Genomic DNA, 3,176 nt, shown 5'->3' on the forward strand with positions numbered 1-3,176 from the left:
TCTTTGAAAACACAAACATGAAACGCTGAAAAAGATGCGTTTTGAATCATGATTCTGCAGAATCACGGTCGCTAAAATTCGATTGAACGGACGGAGTTTTCAATCATGATTGTATGACGGAGCCTGTTCCGGTTTGGGCAAAAACCGCGCGCCTGCTTTTCATGCAATTTGCGTTTACTATACCATGCTCTTTATCGTGGTCTGTTCCGTTATGTTATACCTTGTTTTTCTCTTTCTGTCTTTCCTTATGTTATTCTTTGTTTCTTCCTTCTATTCTTATGTTATTCTTTGTTTTTTTCTTCTATCACCTTCTCTTATGTTATTCTTTATTTTTATATTTCTATCACTTTCTCTTTTGTTATTCTTTGTTTCTTCCTTCTATTTTAATGTTAATCTTTGTTCTTTTCCTTCTCTCAGCCTTTCTTATGTAATTCTTTGTTTTTATAATTCTATCACTTTCTCGTTTGTTATTCTTTGTTTTTTCTTTCTATTCTTATGTTAATCTTTGGTTTTCCCTTCACTCACTTCTCTTATATTATTCTTTGTTTTAATCATTCTATCACTTTCTCTTTCTGTCTTTCCTTATGTTATTCTTTGTTTCTTCCTTGTATCACATTCTCTTTTTGTCTTTCATTATGTTATTCTTTGTTTCTTCCTTTTATTCTTATGTTATTCTTTGTTTTTTCCTTCTATCACCTTCTCTTATGTTATTCTTTGTTGTTATAATTCTGTCACTTTCTCTTATGTTATTCCTTGTTTCAATCATTCTATCACTTTCTCTTTCTGTCTTTCATTATGTTATTCTTTGTTTCTTCCTTTTATTCTTATGTTATTCTTTGTTTTTTCCTTCTATCACCTTCTCTTATGTTATTCTTTGTATCAATCATTCTATCACTTTCTCTTTCTGTCTTTCCTTATGTTATTCTTTGTTTCTTCCTTGTATCACATTCTCTTTTTGTCTTTCATTATGTTATTCTTTGTTTCTTCCTTTTATTCTTATGTTATTCTTCGTTATTTCCTTCTATCACCTTCTCTTATGTTATTCTTTGTTGTTATAATTCTATTACTTTCTCTTATGTTATTCTTTGTTTCAATCATTCTATCACTTTCTCTTTCTGTCTTTCCTTATGTTATTCTTTGTTTCTTCCTTGTATCACATTCTCTTTTTGTCTTTCATTATGTTATTCTTTGTTTCTTCCTTTTATTCTTATGTTATTCTTTGTTTTTTCCTTCTATCACCTTCTCTTATGTTATTCTTTGTTGTTATAATTCTATCACTTTCTCTTATGTTATTCTTTGTTTCAATCATTCTATCACTTTCTCTTTCTGTCTTTCCTTATGTTATTCTTTGTTTCTTCCTTCTATTCTTATGTTATTCTTTGTTTTTTTTCCTTCTATCACCTTCTCTTATTTTATTCTTTATTTTTATAATTCTATCACTTTCTCTTTTGTTATTCTTTGTTTCTTCCTTCTATTCTTATGTTAATCTTTGTTCTTTTCCTTCTCTCAGCCTTTCTTATGTAATTCTTTTTTTTAATAACTCTATCACTTTCTCTTTCTGTCTTTCCTTATGTTATCTTAGTTTCTTCCTTCTATCACTTTCTCTTTTTGTCTTTCATAATGTTATTCTTTGTTTTTATAATTATTCTATCACTTTCTCTTTTGTTATTGTTTGTTTCTTCCTTCTATTCTTATGTTATTCTTTGTTTTTTACTTCTACCACCTTTTCTTATGTAATTCTTTGTTTTAAGCATTCTATCACTTTCTCTTTCTGCCTTTCCTTATGTCATTCTTGTTTCTTCCTTATATCACATTCTCTTACGTTATTCTTTGTTTTAATAACTCTATCACTTTCTCTTTCTTTCTTTCCCTATGTTATTTTTTGTTTCTTCCTTCCATCACCTTCTCATTCTTTGTTTTATTATTGCGATCTATGCTCAAAACAGCAGTCGACAGTCGGCCGTAAACAATTCCAAAAAGCGCGCGCCGAAGTTGACCTTTACTTCCTGGGTCAAACTGCAAGTGTGATCCGCAGTGGCTGGGCTCGAAATGAGCTAGAATCAGCGTTGATAAAAAATCGCTTGAACGCTAACCGCAGTGACCTTGTTGTTTGTAATGGCGTTTTGATTTGTGATTCATGTTTGTGATTCTAGCTTCGAAAATTCGATTGAACGCACCCTAACATGTGTGACGTTTTGGATCACGTTCACATAAATTAATTAAAACTAAACAAAAAAAATACATACGGAAGATATTATAGTAATGGCACGAACGAGACTTTGTTTAATGTGTTCTTCAAAATATACAAATTTTGATTCACACGTAATCAACAACAAAAATATAATTATATATATATACAGTAGAAGGCTATGACCAAAACAATTCCCAAGAATCCTCCATAATTTAAAACTGCATGCAGATTTAGTTTGTTTCTCGGATAAAAATTGCTTTTAGATATTCAAACGATTCCAGCTCTATACAGTCGGATTTAGACGTGCCATAATATCTCAAACGAAATGAAGAAGAAAAAAAGTAGATTAGAAAAAATAGCAATGAGTCCATGCAGGGAGATAGTTTTCGTAAATGTAGTGACATGTAAACACATAATTAAATAGTATAATAATAATTTTTAAAGAATTTATATCACTAATACGCCAATAAGAAGCGCTCACAGCCGACACGCAGAGCTGTTCAGGGCTAAACGTCTCCCGCTTGGCCCTAGCATGCGAGAGGTTCATCTCTATCTGGTACACATCACTATAAACCTGGGTCGAGAGGGCAAAATAGTGACGAGAGTGAAAATAAGAGATCCAAATATTGCTACGGATCGAGGATTCATGATCGAGCTAAGTGGAATCAACCACCTTGGGTAATTACCATTTAATGAGCAACCATATAACCTCATTTCCGAACAACTAATATTCTATAAGACAGTAAATCATTATCTTTAGTTGTCCGAGAGGAAATCTTCTGAGGAAGGACACCATGTATTTTGTATTAATTCAATTGTGAATTACTTTTGAAGACCATGAATTGGTGAAATTGCAGACCATGTTCTCCACGCCCTCTTTTAGAACAAAGTCCATCCTGGGCCCGGATGTGACCTCACTCTGTAGTTTCAATCATTTTTTTTTACAATTGAGAAAATTAAGCCCCAAAAAATAATGAATAATAAA

This window comes from Strongylocentrotus purpuratus, unplaced genomic scaffold, assembly GCF_000002235.5.
Source record: "Strongylocentrotus purpuratus isolate Spur 01 unplaced genomic scaffold, Spur_5.0 spur5_scaffold_11, whole genome shotgun sequence".
Taxonomy (NCBI): Eukaryota; Metazoa; Echinodermata; class Echinoidea; order Camarodonta; family Strongylocentrotidae; genus Strongylocentrotus; species Strongylocentrotus purpuratus.